Genomic DNA, 19,134 nt, shown 5'->3' with positions numbered 1-19,134 from the left:
CTCTGGGAGAGGACCTGGTATCAATCTCTGGTTTCAGTGACAGCTGTCCTAAGTTGTAACTCTCTTTGGTTTTTACTGAAATAACTCATCATGATGTTCTATTTGTCACTTGTCAAGGAAATCAATATAGTCTAGACTTGTTACCTTGCCAAGATCTGTATCAAACAATTTATGGTCAAAGTTAAGTTTAGCAATGGAGCGAGGAGCAGAGCTGATAAAAGAATTTGGATCTCCTTCCCTTACACTGAGGATTGAGCACCTTCCTCTAATGGTGTGGGGTGGTGGTGGGGATGTTGAAATACACTTGGCAAAACTAAGGAAGGGAGGACATTTATAAAAATAAGAAATCTGAGAAGAGGAAAAAGGTTTTCTTTAAAATAGGGACAATCATATTTGTTTGCCAGTGTTGCTGTAAGTATTCAATGATATACTTAATATTATATAGTGTCCAGCATAGAGCCTAGCATGAAGCAGACAGTGAATTATAGGAGCCAGGGAGGAAGAAAGAGAAAAATATCATGAGTAAAAATAACATCCACAGAAGCAGCACAGAACTCTTCATTGTCAGGACAGAAAAGAGCAAATTGTCAAATGAGGGGTAGAAATGGTATGTTTCATATCCTTTGGTCAATTAAGTTATTTCATTCATTCAAATATTAATCAAGCAGCAAATACTGTGCCAAGTACTGGAGAAATGGAAACAAAGAAGAAATGATGTTGTCCTGTAGGCCGTCAGAGTCTAGTTGAGGAGACAGTTATAAACACAATTGCACTGTAGGTTGATGGAGGCTGGAAGGGAGGTGGGAAAAGTGCAGTGACAGAGGTGGTGTACACTCCATGAGCATATGGTTCACATGCCTGTTTGCTCTATGACCATCACGTAAGAGATAGATGGAAAACCCTCAACAATACTAGTTAAATGAGGGCATACTGGGTGAAAGAATGAAGAAATCTGCTGGGGTGGCAATGAAAGACTTCATGGAGACAAAAAAGTTTGAGCAAAATAGTTGGTGTTTGGAGGTTAAGAGTTTTGAGGGGCAGATGAGGGTGTGTGTGTGTGTGTGTGTGTGTGTGTAGTGGGAAGTGGGGTAAGGTGCGAGAGATGCCAAATTAATAGAGAAAGTGTGCGAAAGACACAGGAGCATGAAACTGCAAGGACCACTAGCAAGCACTTGGGTGTGGTTGGAGTGGGGGTGTGGATACTGGAAGATGAGGCTGGCATGGCAGATAGGGGTAGAATAAAATATGAGCTGATTCTACTGGTTCATTCATTTTTTTTCTCCTTAAAAGTACTTGCTGAGTGTGTATCATGTGTTGAGATCTGTCATAGGCCTTGGAGATACAACACTGACCAAACGAAGCAAAAATTCTCAGCTCATGGAGTGTGCATGGAGAGACACAGTAAAAAGCATTTAAAGTGATATATAGTATCTTCAACTGTAATTAGTATTATGGAGAAAAGTAAATCCCGGTAGAGAGGTGCAAGTGAGTGCTAGTTGTTGTATACCTTGCTGTTCTTTGTCTTAGGACCTGAATTTGTAAAGTTGAGTTACATTTCCTGCCAAGTACTATGACTTCACTTGAGCTTGTGGCTTCCATGTGCAATCTCGTCCCTGGAGTTCATAACTGCATTGGTAATTTTATAAAATTCACTGGACCTCTTTAACCAGCCTGCATAATATCATAGGCAATTAGTTTTTCCTGTTGAAAAAAGAATAATAGTTGGTTTATTACTAATTGTAACTTATAGACTTTGTCATATGTGTCCTGGAACTAGATTTTAAGACACACAAACTCTTCTATTAAAGCTTTCATGTCAGCTTAACTGAACCCTGGATTTTTCTCATCTCTTAGGAAAATGGGTAGTGCTTCTTCTGTTCCTACTTCTGGCACAGGAAAGCCTTGGTTGTGTTCTCCAAGTAGTCTTCTGGTGACAGACTTAGGGGTGTAATATCTTTAAACTCCTTTATACACACACACATACACACACACACACATTTAGTGCTATAATGTTTTAGCATTAAATCCTTATATGAAGAAAGGAATGAAATAGCTAGATCATTATTATTTTTTATTAATCACCTTACGTCCTTTTGGGTCAAAGTAGGCATAAATAAATGAGAGTCTCCTTTTTAGAATTGCTGTCTGATCTGTTCTTTGATGTACAGTGAGAAGTTTCAGGTTAGCAAATGGAAATAGAAATTACATTTTATTTATGCAATGTGTGAATTGAGCAATTTGCTCATTTTCATAATTACAGGTAGTGATGCTGAGTGACATAAAATCAATTCTGCATGTTCTTCAAAGAGCCTTTCAAAACCAACCACTTTGCATTGTTCTTCAGGCTCCCAGATGCTACAGGAATGGGTTCCACCATCTCCTCATCCCTCCAAAATATCCTGACAAGAATAGGACTGGCAATGTTGAGCATTTGGGGTTCTTAGCTCATTCTTCACCTCCTGCCTTTCCATCACCCTGTCTTCCTTGTTTTTCAACACTTCCCTTATTGACTCTTTCCCCTGAACTGGCTAGTTTATCCCATGTTTTAAAAACAAGAAAGAAAAAAGAAAGGAAAGGATGAAAGGAGAGGAAGGACCGGAAGAATGAAGGAAGGAAGGAAGGAAAAGAAAAAGAAAAGAAATCCTTTAACCACCATCTTCCATCAAAGCCATAACTTTCTCTTCCCTTACACACACACACACACACACACACACACACACACACACCATGTCTTGAAAGAATTGTGTGTACTTCTTTTCCCTCCCTTTCTTACCATGCTGCAGCCTGTGTCCAGCAGCATTCTTTCTACTGCACACTCTACAGTGTTCCTGGGTGTTTCAAGGAAGATGTCATTTAATTCCTTGATAGAATAGACAGAAGCAACAGGTTACTTCCTCCTTTGCTGTTTGGTATATCCTCACTCTGCTTTTCTCCTGCTCACCAGCCACCACACCCCCATTCCCCGCCCCCAGCAATTCCTAATCATAATATCCTCTCCTTCTCTTCTTCATTGTCCTATTCTCACTCTACCTGGTCTTACACCTCCATGACTTCAATTACTATCTTTAATCATTAAGCCAATAATGATTAGGTCCATATCTACAGCCTAAATGTATCTCCTAATCCACGATTCACTCACTTAATTGCTTGCTGATCATCTCCACAGTGGCCCTTACTTCATTCAGCAACCATTTGGCTACATTCACATTGGAATGATAGCTCTTTTTCCTTTTAAAGTTTTTATTATAGGGACGCCCGAGTGGCTCAGTGGTTGAGCATCTGCCTTTGGCTCAGGGTGTGGTCCCGGAATTCCCAGATCAAGTCCCACATCAGACTCCCTGCATGGAGCTTGCTTTTCCCTCTGCCTATGACTCTACTTTCTCTCTGTGTCTCTCATAAATAAATAAATAAATAAATAAATAAATAAATAAATAAATAAATAAAATCTTTAAAGAATAAAGTTTTTATTATTGACGTATAGTTGACATACAGTGTTATATTAGTTTCAGGTACGCAGCACAGTGATTTGACAATTCTATACATTATAATATGCTCACTATGATAAGCGTAGTTACCACCTGTCACCATATAATGTCATTATGATATTTTTGACTATATTCCCTATGCTGTGCTTTTCATTTCTGTGAATTTTTGTTTTATAACTATAAATTTGTACCTTTTAAAACCATTTCACCTATTTTGCCCATTCCTCACCACCTCCCCTCTGGCGACAACCAGTTTGTTGTCTATTTGTGAGTCTATTTCTGTTGTTTGTTTTTTAATATCTACATATAAGTGGACATTATGGTATTTGTCTTTCTCTGACTTATTTCACTTAACATTATACCCTCTCGGTTTATGCATGTTCCACAGTCCGAGCTTCCAGTTTATCCCAAGCAGCATATAGTCTGGGCTGTACAAATATCCAGTTCAGACTCCTGTCTCCTCTGGAAGTCTTTCACAAGGTAACCACAGTATTCCTTGGTATGAACAATTCATCTGCCTACAAAAAGAGCCAGTAGTCCCTGGAATATCACCCTCTATGCTGACCCTTGGCTCCTTGTGGCAGAGACTGCCTAGCTTTTCACCAAATCCATTTTTGGGGGTGTGGGGCTGCATATTTAGACCACATTTACCAGCCTGCTTTGCAGTGTCTGAATGGAATGTGATAGAAATAATTTCTAGACCTGACCCATAAAAGCTTCCTTAGGGATTTTCCACTTCTTCTGCCTCCTTATGGATACATGGAAAGGACTCAGAGGCCCTTGGGAAGGATGGAGACAAAAACAATTAGATTTTCTTTTTTTTTTTCTGACTCTAATTGAACTTTTCACAGCAAGAAATAAGCACATCATATTAAGCCAGCAAAATTGAGACTTGGGATGTTATAGAATTTAGCCTATCTTAACTAATACACTTTTATTTCCTGAGGGTTAATGATTACATAGCACTTAATATGCCCAGTCACTTTCTTTATAAATTCATTTAATATTTTCAAAAACTAGATAAGGTGTGTATGGATTATTAACACTCTTTTAAAGATGAAGAAACTGAGGCCAGGGAGGTTAAGCAACTTATTTTTGACCATACAGCTCATAATTGGCATATCTGGGATTTGAACCTACATTATTTGCCTCTAGAGTACACATTCCTAATGACTACATGCAGATTCAAAAGAGATGTGTAGAAGGTATAATAATGGACCCCCAAGGATGTCAATGTGCTAATCCCCAGAACCTGTAAATATGTTCCTTTATATGATGAAAGGGACTCTAAGATGTGATCAAATTAAGGATCTTGAGATGGGGAGATAATCCTGGATTATCTGGGCATTCTCTATGTAATCACAAGGGTCTTTAAAAGTTGAAGGGGGAAGGTTGCCTTGGTGGCCTACTTACGTGTCTGACTCTTGATTTCAGCTCAGGTCATGATCTAAGCCTTCTGGGATTGAGCCCCCTGTTGGGCTCCATGCTCAGCTGGGAGTCTGCTTGGGAATCTCTCTCTCCCTCTGCCCCTCCCCACTGTTCTCACATATGCATGTATTCTCTCTCTCTAAAATAAATAAATCTTTTTTTTTTTTTAAATTGAAGAAGGAGGTAGAAGAGAAGGTTAGAGTGATCCAATGTGGGAAGCACTCAAACTACTGTTGCTGCCTCTGAAGCTGGAAGGGGACCATGGGCCAAAGAATGCAAGCAGCCTCTAGAAGTCAGAAAGGACACAGACACGGATGCTCCCTGGAATGTCCAGGAGAAACACAGCCATACTGACATCTTGATTTTAGCCCATTGAGACCAGTATCAGTTTTATATGACTTAAATAATAAATTGTGTTGTTTTAAGTTATTAAGTTTGTGGTAATTTGTTACAGCAGCAATAAGAAAGCAATATAAAATGTAACAGAGGAAAATGTTCCCTCACTTTCGATAGCATTCACATTTCTTACAAGTTTTTGAAAAGTAAGCTTGCCATTAAGATAATCCTACTTAAATTAGGAGACTATCAATACCTACTGTGGCCCATTTCTTTTGTTTTTTATTCAGTCATTTTCAGTTTAAAGCAGGAGTATATTTCCATTTAATTATTCATAAAATGTACATGTTAGGAATGAATAATCATGAACATTAAAATTTGATTAGAAACTTTCACATTGTGATTTTATTTTAAATAAATAAACCCACTCTATAATCTTTATTTTTAATATCCTGTGTTGAGCTACTAACAACTCCTCGACCAATTGCTACCTCTATTAAAAGTCTTATGATATGTCATGAATAACCAGATAAAAGCCAGCATGTAGAGAATGCCATGTTTTTTATGACATTCTCAGTATTAAGAAGATCAAGCAGCTAAACCTTGAATCCATAAGGAAAATATCCCCTAGACTTTAAATACATAGGTCAGAATTATCTTGTTCACCTGAATACCACCAAATACTTTCTTCTTTTTTTCTTATACACCCAACCAAACATCCCTTTCTACTGCTGGTTTTTACTTACATCTCTATTAATCTTTCTTAATATTCTCAGTAATGTTTAATGACATTGTTTTCTTTCTATGTAAAATACAGCTTTGAGAAATTGATAAATGAAAGATGAATATTGATCCTGATGGGAAGGATGAAGAAAACTGCCAAGATCATTTGGTTAGTTAGAGCTGGCATTGAGGTCCAAACCCATCAGCTGATTCTGGTGCCATGCCTGGCCATCATATAGCACTGCCTATGCCTGCATACTCTGGCGGGTAAGATATACACCTGCTTCCAGATGTCTTCCTGAGACCAGAGATCATTGTTTCTACTCAGACAAGGATGCTGAGGACCATACGGGAAAAGTCACTTACCCAAGGCCACGTTACTGGTCTAAGGGCATAGAATCTAACTTCCTATTACACTGAACCAAGTTGGCTGGAGTTTGTTTAGAAAAACATACACAGGACTTATATCACAATTCTATTTGTCTTTTAGTGCAAAACCAGTAAGTGACTGGGGGATCCCAGAGGTACTTGCTCAACCCTGTCTCTAGTAAGACATACTTTTACTGTTTTCCTGCTTGGTTGCAGCCCTGAAAAAGTGAGGTTGAATGCTGATTATGAGCTTTTATAAAGCTTTGGAAACTTAGGGAAACCAGTGGCTGATTGTTCATTCATTTATTCTTCAATGAAAATACATTTTATCACTTAGGCACTGAGGACACAACAGTGAGTAAGACACAGCCTTCTTGAAGAGCAGCCTGTAAATAAAATATTCCTTCAGCCTGTTACGGTGGTGAAGGCACAACTATGAAGACAGACATTCCCAGGTTTGTATTCTGGCTCTGCTGCTCATTAGCTGTGTGAACTTGGGCAAAGTTGTTATAAACGCTCTCCAAGAATCCTCCAAACCTCTGATTCCTTTAAAAATGAGAGTAAAACTATCTAAGTGAATTGTTGTGAGACATAAGTGAAATGTGACATCTCAAGAATGTAGCCCAAAATTAGATTTCAGTAAGTGGTAGGTAGATGCATCAAAACTTAGGTATGATATGTTCTGTAATAGAGGAATGTACAAAATGCTGGGAAGGCCTTAGAGGCAGTGAAAATTCTTTCTGGCCTCAGTTATAGTAAAAAGAATCTTCAGACTCAATGAGTTTAACATAACTCCTTTAAGATTAAGTGATCATAAGCTCATTTTGTGAAATCTTAGAAACATGGGGTGTGTGGATGTGTTAACATTGGTGGTGGGTATGATGGGGAGGGAAGTGTGGGAGGGAAGTCTTGAGTTCGGGGACACCTGAAAAATCGCATCGCTCTGTGTTTTGCTATGCAAGTAAAGAGAAAGCATTTCTTTTTTCCAAGTACTGGCCTTTTGTTAATACATTGCCTTCATTTTCTTCTCTGTACTTTTCAGCATATATCATTGAATTCTTATGACAACTCTGAAAAGTAGAGATTGTACTGACTTTTGCAGATGATGAAGAATAAATGACTTGTTTGAACTCAAGGCTATGGACCATGCATGAAATACTCAAAATAAATGCAACTCACTTTGTTAGTTTTTTTGGGGGAGAGAGGGGGTAACTTTAGGTTTGTATCTGCAGTTGGGCTTCAGGACCTCTGACCAGACTGCCTATTCTTTGCAAGAGCAGCAGAGACCATTGTGATGGAATCTGGCTTTATGTAGTGTCACATAGGGATGATCTTGATCTTCTCATCTCCTATCCCATGGTGTCTGTTTGACACAGCATCCCATGGTCCAAGTTCTGGAGTAATACGTTTTGAGCTTGTGATATGAGGATCTCACTGGACTATGAAGAGGCCTTCACCAGGCAGACTTCCTTCACTCACTTTCCAACTAAGTATAAAACAAAATACACTTTCATATTCATAGGTCATAACACAACCAACATATGCAATGTTTTTTTTTACCCTTGGCAATAGAACTTACCAAAAGAAGTCTATGATGAGGTGTTACTGTTAGTAATTTGGAGTTCAATGAAAGGGATACATAATGCACATTTTACATTATTTATATTTTACAATCATCCATTTAGTGCTTACTGTGTGCTAGGCTCTGAGTATATAAATTTAAAGAAGATATAATTGTTCCCCTCAAAATCTGAGTCTACTTCTCAGTAGGCAGAAGACAAATTACTCTGAACCATGTAGAACTGTTGATATCTTACCATTTCTGACTTCCAAAAACAAATGGACATTTTGTGTGATTCAAAGTGCTACATGTAAAAAGGTAAGGTAGGGAGGTGAAGCTCTGTGGCTTGAAGTCATAACCGTACTGAGTCCTTACCATACTCTGGGAGCTTGTGTGAACAATTTTACTTTGTACATCAACCAACAGAGGTGGACATTAGAATTATTCCCATTTTGAAGTGAGCAAACTGAGATTTAGGAAGATCAAGATCTGCGAGTGTTAAGTGGCTTGGCCAGAGTTCCACTTAGGTCTACCTAACTCTGAAACCTTTGCTCTTCATGTTTCAGTCTTATGAGAGAAAATACAGCATCTTTCTTCCAGTATTTTGCAGCCACATTGAATTTTATTATGAAATGATACCAGTTTAAATAGCACATCTAAATCCTCAAAAATCTGTATGTAATTAAAGCATAAGAAAAGTACACTTCTGAGGGAAAATTAATATTGCACTTCTGGAGAAAAAGCCCTATGTATATGCAAACTCTAATTTTATTTTTGGTTGGTTAGAGGAGGAATGATTTACAGTACCATGTAGGGGTAAAAAATTGAGAGACCTCACGATGTAGAGCAAGATTGCTAACAATAGCAAATGGACTGATCGATACCGAATCCATTTTAGAGAGCTCACTCATGGAGAATATTGATATCCAACTTGGTCATTCTGCCTGTGAAATAAACAGGCACCTCTTCTCTCTTCGAGAAAAACCACATACAAGAGCCTGGGTAATGTTTCTAAACAATTAATTGGATTATTATCAAGGCTTAATGGATTGGTTCATATATTCACACAAAACCATCAAGAGAATTGGGCTAGCAGTTTCCTTATAGCTGTCATCAAAATATATGACAGGATGTAGGAGTTTTAAATTATTATTACTTTTTACAGCATTCTGTGTGCATCATTTACATTATAAATAGGGCCTATTGAAAGTCATTGACTGGGTCTTTGGCTTTGTTTCAAATAGCAGATATGGTAGATAGTGTGGCATACTCCGTTTGCTAAGGAATATGATATAGCTATTTAAGCTGTAAATGAAAACATCACAACTTCCTGATTCTTTTTTTTTAAAGTTATTACTGTTATTTTTATTTAGGTTGTATAAAGTATTAAAAAACAATGATAATGATACCAATGCACATTTACTAAATGCTTTAGATGTGCTAGAAAATAAGCGTATCATTACATGCCCTATAGCCCTGATCTTTATAAGGCCTCTTTGAGATAGGTAGTGTTTTTTTTTTTTTTAACTTTTTGAATTGTGAAATAAATACACAGAGAAAAGTGCATAAACATAAATGCAGAGATCAATACATTGTTACCAAGTGGATGTCCATGCAACCAGTAAATACATCAAGAACTACAATACTTCCTGATTCTTATATTCATGCAAAATGTTTGTAATGCAGTTTCATGCCAGAGGTATGAGAAAGACCCTACAATATATGTGTCAGTTCAACCTTGCCACTGGGAATATATTTTATTCCAGTATGAAGTATATATAAAATATATATATATATATATATATATATATATATATATATAAGAAAATACATTTTCTTCATGGTGAAGGAATGAAAGAAGAGGAATATCATAATGTTTGACTTGCCCTCAGGAATAATCTGTCCTAGATATGGACCAAAAAAAAGTTTCCAAGTTAAACATTCCTTGCCTTGAGAAATCACAGATATAGAAGGAATATTATGATTCAGTGAAAATTGATTACTCTGAATGCACAGGTATTTCACACACACACTGTCTCATTAATCCTCAAGGCAACCCCTTGAAGTGAGGCCTATATGAAGATTGAGGCAATGGTATTTTAAATAATTTGTATGGGTTACTCAAGGTCATATGATAATTAGATAGGAAAGTGACATGATCAGAACTTGAGTCTTTTGATGACCTCAATCTCTTTTTTTTCATGATTGCTATGACTATTATTGTTATTTCAATACATTGTTTGAAAGGGTGATGCAAACTAATGGAAGGAAGCCCTTAGGGTTGTTCAAATGATTATAATGAAACTATAAAACTCACTTTCTGTTCAGGTTAGAGTTTAGGATGTGAGTACTTTCTTCCCTAATAGAGTCCCCATATCCAGTGCTCCAATATCTCAATGCACAGATTAACAGGAAGTTTTACCTATTCCTTTGTCATCCTTTATGTAGCTCCAAGTTCTTACTCTGACTTTTGGGTGGTGGTGTGCCAGCTTAGCCTGCCCGTCTGGTGTTTAGATACATATGCCTTGGTCAGTGCTGGTGCTGTAGACAAGTTGAGGGAAGTTTAAAGCAGCTGGCCTCTTACAGGTTGAATAACATGGCCTTTAGCATTGGGCTTGGTCCAGAGTGATCCACACCCAAGACCTAGATGAAATTCCAATGGAGAACCCTTTTAAGCACCTTTAATGGGTTTCAGGATATGTTGTGAGTGGGATGGTCTTTTGATGGCAATTGGTCACAGTTCTCTTTGTTACACTTTAATTTCAAGATTTCAGTTCTTAAATCACAGTCATGTTCCCAAGACATTTAGGCCAGACATCTAGTATCTGCTATATTAGGGGGCCAGAGTAACTATATCTCTTAGCCTGTTGGCTTGATGAAGGGATGGGTCAATTATGTTTCTGCTGCTGCTGATATTTTAAAAAATCAAGATTTTTTTTTGGCATAAAGAAAAGAGATACAAGTCAAATGCAAATTAAATAAAAACAGATATAAAATTTCAAACAGAACTATCTTATGATTTCCTCATTGTCTTATCTTGATAATATCAATTTCTTAGTCTATCCATTCATCTGTCTGAGCTTCTATAGAGTCCTAGAATCAATGACAATAGAATAGTAATGAACATTCCTAGGGTGCAGATTGTGGTTGGCATCTAAACACAATTCCCCACTAAATAGAATCAAAATTCCCCAGACAAGGTTGATTCCAGATTTGAAACAGAAAATATAGAAGGTGAGTCTTAGCATTTTGTTGTAATAGAAAGCAAGAGACTATCAAAGACTAATGAGATCAGGTAAAACAAAACTGGGGTCAATTTAAGGAAGCTTCTATTGGCTCCAGATGGAACAATTTGGGAATCATAAAAATGATTGGCTGCAAAGGATTGAAACACATCAAATACATAAAAATCCATGAGTCCCTAATAACACAAAAACCAAAAACTGATTTCAAAAATATTTCATTGGAGACTCTTAACTATAGGAAACAAACTGAGGGTTACTGGAGGGGGTTAGTGAAGGGATAGTGTAATAGGGTGAAGGGCACATGATGTGATGAGCACTGGGCGTTACATGTAACTGATAAATTATTGACCATTACATCTGAAACTACTGATGTACTGTATGTTGGCTAATTTAATTTAAGTTAAAAAATAAAAAAAAATAAAAAATATTTCATTGACCATCATAGGAATTTACTGGGACACCTACTCATTACTCTTAAATTTGTTATGAAGAGGAAATAAACATTTACTCAAGCTTTTCTACACCAACTACACTTAAGGTTAATAACATTATTGATAAAGGAGATTTCTCTAGAGAAGAATTCCTGCTAGTATTTACAGAAGAAATGATAGAATCAGAGAAATCAGCATTTGCAATGAATTAATAGTTTCAAATGAATAGGTAAGAGACCATTAGGAGAAAGTAGATGAGGGACTTTATGAAGAGGAACCAGGCTGAACACACATGCCCACTGATCAATGTTAGTATCATTGAAATTGGAAAAGACAAGTCATTACATGGCTGTGATATGAAATGAAATATTCAGCATAATTTAACACAGAAGTGTTCCTTTTTAAAAAAAAAGTATTTATTTTAATCATGTAGTGCTCATCACAATAAGTGGACTCCTTAATCTCTATGACCTAAACCCCTAACCACCTCCCCTCTGGTAACCATCATTTTCTTCTCTAGAGCAAGGAGTTTGTTTCTTGGTTTGTCTCTCTTTCTTTGCTAATTTGTTTTGTTTTTTAAATTCCACATATGAGTGACATCATATGATATTTGTCTTTCTCTAACATTTCACTTAGCATTCTACTCTCTAGTTTACCTTTGAAGTATTCTTAACTAAAAATAAAACCTAAAATTTAATCAGGACTGTATCAAACTCCAGCTTATAGAAAATTTGGGAGATAGATGAACAATGTAAAATATACCTAAAAATATAAAATCGGGGGGATAAATGACTTTATTTCTCTGCAAATCAATGCCATAAAAAGGAAAGGTAAATATTACTGGAGAATAAAGAAGATTTAAGAGAATGTGCTGGATAGATGGCAATAATGGTCATTTTTTTTTCCTTTTTGGTGTGATTTTGCATCTCATCCTATCAAGAGCTGGAGTTTATTGTTCTACCTTTTGAAGGTGGGTTGCCCTTATGACCTACTTTGACAGATAGAACACTGCAGAGTTGGCAGTATGCAAGCTCAGAAGCCTACACCTGAAGGAGTCTTCTAGATTCTGTCCTTGCATACTTGGAGTCCTAAGAGTGTTTTGTGAGGGAGGCCAGGCTTGTTTCCTTGAAGAGTGTAAATGTGGAGAGAAAGACCCAGCTGACAGCCAACAGTAGTAGTCATGAGACACAATGAGGCCATTGTGGACCATCCAGTCTTCACGAAAGCCACCAGCTGACTACTGCCACATAGAGGCCCCCAGGCAAGACCTGCAGAAAACCACTCAGCTGACTCTAGGATAAAATTGTTGATCTGTGGAATCTGGAACTAACAAATTATGTAACCATTAGGTATTGAGGTGTTTGTTACATAGTAACAGATTGCTGGAGAGTCATAACAACTAAATGCAATGTGTGGACACTATTTGGATCTACATCCAAACCTGAAAAAAGGATCTTTTGAGGACAAGTAAGGAAATTTGAAGATAGATTGTGTATTAGAGGATATTAAGAAATCACTACTTTTTGTTAGTTGTTTCATCATGTAAACAAAAAATGATTTAGAGACACATTGTAGTTTTATCATGGAAATAACCTGATATATGGGATTTGTTTCAACATAACTAAGCAAATAAAAAAGTGAGGGGGAGTAGGTAAAAAGAAATTGGTAAAATATTAATAATTATTGAAGTTGAGTGATACGTTGATGATAGTTTTTATATTATTCTCTCGATTTCTGATTTTGTTTCTTGTATTAATGTTTTTTGTTTTTTCTTTTTGTTTTTTTGTTTTGTTTTGTTTTGTTTTAAAGAAAATATCAATTGTCCTTTGTGGCTTCTCAATAAGGATTCATTTCTCTGCCTTTTCCGGTTGAGTGGTGGTTGGCTTATCTGGAAATATCTTTGGGCAGAGCCACTTGCAGACTGTGTTAATTGTGTTGATGTACTTTGAGAACCACTATGACTGTCACGCAGTAGTTGGATAAGGCCAAGGTCTAGTTGCTATTGTGAGTGGGCAGTCCAAGATGCCTGGGCAATGGTTTGCAATGCAGAGGAGAGGTTCCTCCTACTGACTATGCCAAACTTCTGCCTATACCTCTCTCACTGCCTGTCCCCAATCCCCATTCTCATTTGTGGTAGAAAGATACAAGATCAGTTGTGTTATGACAGGATCTCCTTCGTCTCTAGGCAGAACCGTCTCCCACCTCCAGCTCCCCATACACATCTTCATCCCCAAAATGACATCTATGTGGTTCGGAGTCAAGATTCAGATCAATGTTGGTGGTAGGAGAGGAGGGGCCAGTGGAGAGCATCAGTATAGGTTACTCTGATGTTGGTTTACCCCCAGATTCTTATCCTTTTTGTACCCTTAACTCAAATACCTGAACTCCAAAGGCAAATGTCAGCTCCTTCCTTGGACTTCCAGCCCAGTGTTATCCTAACCAGGAGCCCTAGTATCCCTCTGTACCAAGCTCTGATGCCTCTCTATATCCTTCACCTCATATCATCGGGACCACTTCTCTACATTTTGAGAGTGAGAGATATAAAATCAGGGAAAGCTTCATGGTAGAAGCTGCATATGAGTTGGGACTTGAAGAATAGATAAGATTTCCACAGGGAAGGATAGTGAGAAGGAGGAAAAAAATAAAACAACCTTCCATGCAGTAGAAGCTTCTAGTTCTGTATTAACTTGAACAGGAATACTGAGGCCCTTTACATGGGAGCTGTCTCTAAACCTGACAGTCCCGGGATCCCTGGGTGGTGCAGCGGTTTAGCGCCTGCCTTTGGCCCAGGGCCCAATCCTGGAGACCCGGGATAGAGTCCCACCTCGGGCTCCTGGTTCATGGAGGCCGTTTCTCCCTCTGCCTGTGTCTCTGCCTCTCTCTCTCTCTGTGTGTGTGACTATCATAAATAAATAAAAATTAAAACTGACAGTCCCATTGCCCATGTGCTTTTTATTTAAGAAGAAGTTTTATTTGGCATTGCAGGAGAAAACATAATGTGACTTATCTTCAGTCACTAGGGTAGGATAACCCCTCACTTGACTCTCTTTCCTTGGACATCATGATGCTCAGACAATTTCCATACCACTTTCCATACTTGAAGCTAGTTGTTAGCTAGCTAACAGTCCAGCTGTTCCAGGTGGCTAAAGTCCTTATACTTGCTGATTGAGCAGAGAAATAGCCGCAATGAACTGTCTAAAGGTACAAGAGCTCTGAGTATGAATCATGTCATGTAAGCAAAAACAGGCTTGGAAATCCCATTGAAGGAAAGTGTGCATACATGCAAAGTGGCCACTTTGGTTTAGACAGTTTCTCTGGTATGGAAAGTGTCTGAGCATCATGATGAGCTACATCATCAATAGCTATGAGCTATTCGAAGACAGAGAGACTATATAGCTGTCCCAAATCTTCTGTAGTCCTCTACTACTTCCTAAATACAGAGTGGGTTCTGAGCTGAGCCATCTTGCAAAAATCAGAGAACATATTTATTTGATGAGAAACCATAAAATCTAGATCCAATTTTTTGACCTATCACAACAAACAAGAAGTCGTTATTACACTTGGCTGAGGAGGGTTGGTTTGGTTGCAGTGTATAAATTCATCTAGATTTTAATTAAAATGTACTATAGTATCATATCTAATTTTTTTTTTAAAAGACTGCTTCTTTCACATGTTTGAAGTTCACATTGTTTCTAAAAGATAATGCAGAGACAAAAAAATGTAAAGTTGGCTGCATTTCTTACTAAATGAGTTCTAATTATAATTGAGTAAAATTTGTAAAAAAAGATTTTTACTTTTGGCTTACCTGTGGGTCAGGTTATTGTAGGAAAAAGTGGCTTTTGAACCAGAGGAAGCTGAGATTCAATTCCAGCTATGTCCCTTATCAACAGTGGTACTTTGACATTAATATCTCTGAGCTTTGGTTTCCTTATCTGTCAAATAAAAATAATGATGTTTGCAGCCCATGAAGAGGGAAATTAGATTATATAGTAAAGCTTCCAGTGCAGGATCTGACAAAGAACTTTCCTCCCTTTGAATGGAAGCATATGCTTTTGTATGTATTTTATCTAGTCCATGTTCTATATATTCTTTTAAAAGTTCTTTACAATCCAATCACCATTAGTAATAATAAGGTTATTGCCAATGAAGTTAGACTGAGAGATGTCAGTGAAAGAGTCTTTTATGGAATGTTTTGACTCCCATTATTGGAGATACGGTAAAACAGTGAAAATTTCTGGGGAGTGGCTACCCATGTTGTGCCACCCGTTTCAGGCATCTGAAGTTGTTTTGTCTTTTTCCAGTCCAGTGTTCCTTCAAGGAAGCCAGCCATACAAGGCAAGGTAGAGGGCATGACTTATCACCTGTACCAATGGGCCATCAGGCAGAGATGCACAGGCACAAATGTGTTACTTACTATCTGTCACATTCTTTCTCTGGTTGATGTCATTTTTTAATGATAATCCTTTTCCAAACTTCTCCTCTGACTTTCTCCTAAGAAGGAGCCAAATAGAACACATATGGCCCTGCTTATTTTTTTAAACACTTTATTTGCTTCTGATGATTCTCATAATGCCATTGAATTTTGACTAAGACCTTTAGCTCTATTTTGTTAGATCTCTACTACATTCTTGGCTTCCGTCAATGTTGCAATTTACATCAGTGCAAACCTTTTCATTTCTGTATGTTTTCGGTACTTACTTGTCTTTTTCTCCTACAAGGTCTGAGTCTCTTCCTTGCCAACAAGATCAGCAGTTTCTCTTTAACTTGAGATTTCCCCATTTTCCAGAAAATAGATCCTATGAGTTCTGCTCAACACTTCCCACTCAGTATTATCTGGCTAGAGAACCTAGGAAAACCCAAATCCTTAGCTGCCCTTATTCACTGTGAGATTCCTAAAAAAGATCTTTGCAAAACTTAGGCAAAGCTTGCAAGCAAATCATAACTTTATTGTTATCCAAGGACATGTTCTCACACTCCATTCCAGAGGTCCTGGGAGTTAGATAGGGCCTTGGCCTCCCGACTTGGTACCTTCAGTTAAGTCTGGCTCACCACTCAAGTTCAAAAATTGAGATGACTAGGAACATGCTTGCAGGGCACCAGAGGAAAAAGAGAAAGATATATAGACAACAAGCACAAAAGAGTTTTCCCTTATGGCCTAGAGAGGAATGGCCTAGGACATTCAGCCCAAGTCTTCTCAGGAGTGAATGAAGGTGGAAGAGGCCCTGTTCATAGCAGAAAGAAACCGCATTCCTGATCCTGTATGCTTTTTTTTCTACATCCTTTGGAGCTTTCACTTTTAAAAAACATGGTCCACAGAGCAACTTTATACTTAACCCCTAAACCCAACCTATGACATGTAAAGGAGGGAATGGGTAGAAAGAAGGAGGCTCTCAGCCTCCTAGAGGCTAGTAGCTATCATCCCTGCTTAACTGCAACCTGATTCTGAGCTTTGATATTATATTCAATCCTTTTATTACAATAGCCTGATCATAAAATATTGACTTTACCTTTTGGTTTCATGATTAAGCTGAGTTCTTAGAAATTTGGCGGGGGGTTGGGTCTGGAAAGTTTTAATGCAAATGGATAAGTGGCTTTAAGATTAAACTGTGAATCTGGAATAGGATTTTAAAAAATGTGTTCAGATTAGTAATTTGTGTGTGTATTATACAGTCTTAATTTCAAAACACTTCAATCATAAAGTCATTTATTCATGCAATGAACATTTTTAAGGCACCACTAAGGTTAAGTACTAAGAGTTTGAAATAGAAATATGTATGGTACCTATTGCATTGTTGATCTCTTGCCAACCCTGGAAATTAGGGAATCAACGTTAATACATCACTAAATGAGATTGGAATCTTATGAAAGTTTTTGCATTTGCCTGAGGTCCCCCAAAGATAAATTACGGAGCTGACACTGAAATCTATGACTTCTGTCATTCAATGTACTGCACTATAATCAGTGTCCTAAATGATTGTCTTTTAGTTTCCTTTTTTCTTCCTTCCTTCCTTCCTTCCTTCCTTCCTTCCTTCCTTCCTTCCTTTCCTTCCTTTTTAGAGAGGGTGAGGAGGGACAAAGGGAAGAGAGACAGAATCTTAAGCAGGCTCCATACCCAGCCCATGAGCCCTACACGGAGCTCCTTCTGGCAGCCCTGAGATTATGACTTGGGCCAAAACCAAGAGTTGAAAAGTTAACCAACTGAGCCATCCAGGCACTCCCTGTTCTTTAGTTTTCTAAATAAAGTATTATGGCTTACTTGTGACTTGAAATCCATAGTTTCTCTTCCTTGAAATGAGTCTGTCATTGTAGTTCTATGATCGTGGCAGATGGGACCAGGGCAGCTCTCATTCTCTTTCTCCTGGCAAAGAGACAGCTGAAAATCATGACTAAAATAGTTCTGATTTCTGCAAAATGACGATTCGTCTTTACCACTCTTCCTACTACCTGGGCTCGTAAGGAAGGGAGGAAAGGAAGGGAGAAGACTGGGAATGCAGAGACTTACTTTCTGACCCTGGTTCACATGGGTGATTAGCTATTTGTGAGCATGTCACTTTATTCTCTGAACCTCAGTTTCCTCATCTGCCAAACTGGTTGAGCCAAACATTTTTTAAGGTCGCTCTGCTCCTTATATTCCATCCCTCTAAGAGGGGGAAAGTAAAGGAGGGGAATATAAAGGAAATACAGAAATGAATGGGGCTTCACTGAAGAATAGAAGGTATTCTTCATCCAAAGAAAGCATATGACTTAGGATAACCTTTTGAGAAGCAGTTTGACATTATCTTGTAAAGTAGAAAATTCACATTAAATTCATTCTAAATCCCAGCAATCCTCCTTCATGTGAGTTATTTCTCACATGCACATCAGGAAACATATCTAAGAATGTTCATAGTACTAAAATGTAGGAAAGACTTGGGAACCACTTAAATGCCCATTAAAGGAGAGTGGATGAATGAATTGTCCTGAAGTAATAATAATGCTTCCTGCTTTCCATCGTGATCTAATTGGCTGAATTTGTTCACGCTGCCAATATGTATTGAGTATATTCTTCTTGTTCATGACTGTGTCATCTTTGAGTACTGTGTTCAGTATTGAGATGGCTAATGCACATTCCTGCCCTTGTAGAATTCTAACATCTTTCTGCTTTTTCTCAGAGTATTGACACACCAGTCCACTAAATCAATTTTCTCATTATTGTGGAAATGGCACAAGAACATATCTATATATTCTCTAATCTTGATGACTAACACTATAAAATACATTATTATGTTTTTTCCTTAATCAATTTTTTATTCCCTTCTTTTATTTCCATCTACTTTCTGCTTCTATGTATTAATCTAGCCTGAACATTTTTACATAAATGGAGCTATATAATATGTGGCCTTTTGTGACTGGTTTCTTTTACTTAGAACTAGTGTTTCCAAGGTTCATCCAATTTGTAGCATATTTTACTCCTTTTCATGACTGAGTAATATGTCATTATACAGCTATGCCATATTTTGTTAATCTATCAGTTGATGGTCATTTTTATTATTTTCATTTTTTGGTTATTATGAATA

At 37.6% G+C, this 19,134-nt stretch overlaps 2 long non-coding RNA genes across 3 annotated transcripts in view; one reads left to right on the top strand and one right to left on the bottom strand.

Annotated features, from left to right (window-relative positions):
* The window catches only part of LOC144294171 (uncharacterized), a 227,099-nt gene that overhangs the window by 97,251 nt on the left and 110,714 nt on the right, over nucleotides 1-19,134 (top strand). The gene's annotated exons all lie outside the window — the stretch shown is intronic.
* LOC144294173 (uncharacterized) lies at nucleotides 1,149-17,938 on the bottom strand. Its single transcript, XR_013361617.1, has 4 exons — nucleotides 17,835-17,938; nucleotides 15,384-15,510; nucleotides 2,774-2,860; nucleotides 1,149-1,701 (listed from the first exon to the last, which is right to left on the bottom strand). It is a non-coding gene; the product is annotated as an uncharacterized LOC144294173 (long non-coding RNA).

Source organism: Canis aureus, chromosome 22 (genome assembly GCF_053574225.1).
Source record: "Canis aureus isolate CA01 chromosome 22, VMU_Caureus_v.1.0, whole genome shotgun sequence".
Taxonomy (NCBI): domain Eukaryota; kingdom Metazoa; phylum Chordata; class Mammalia; order Carnivora; family Canidae; genus Canis; species Canis aureus.
This window is presented reverse-complemented; position numbering and strand designations above follow the sequence as displayed.